Genomic DNA, 621 nt, shown 5'->3' with positions numbered 1-621 from the left:
GGCCATCATTGCTGACCATGTGGTTAACAGAGGCCTTACCATGGCAGAGGCTGCCAGGTTAGTTCAGCCTAACTTACAAAGGTCAACTGTCAGCTCTATCATCAGAACTTTTCGCCAAGAAAAATGGTAAGTCTGCTATAGTAACTTCACTATACTTTTACAATATACAAACCCAATTCCAAAAAAGTTGGGACACTGTACAAATTGTGAGTAAAAAAGGAATGGAATAATTTACAAATCTCATAAACTTATATTTTATTCACAATAGAATATAGATAACATATCAAATGTTGAAAGTGAGACATTTTGAAATGTCATGCCAAATATTGTCTCATTTTGGATTTCATGAGAGCTACACATTCCAAAAAAGTTGGGACAGGTAGCAATAAGAGGCCGGAAAAGTTAAATGCACATATAAGGAACAGCTGGAGGACCAATTTGCAACTTATTAGGTCAATTGGCAACATGATTGGGTATAAAAAGAGCCTCTCAGAGTGGCAGTGTCTCTCAGAAGTCAAGATGGGCAGAGGATCACCAATTCCCCCAATGCTGCGGCGAAAAATAGTGGAGCAATATCAGAAAGGAGTTTCTCAGAGAAAAATTGCAAAGAGTTTGAAGTTA

This window comes from Sinocyclocheilus grahami, unplaced genomic scaffold (assembly GCF_001515645.1).
Source record: "Sinocyclocheilus grahami isolate Dianchi unplaced genomic scaffold, SAMN03320097.WGS_v1.1 scaffold977.1, whole genome shotgun sequence".
Taxonomy (NCBI): domain Eukaryota; kingdom Metazoa; phylum Chordata; class Actinopteri; order Cypriniformes; family Cyprinidae; genus Sinocyclocheilus; species Sinocyclocheilus grahami.
Note: the sequence above shows the minus strand (reverse complement) of the source record.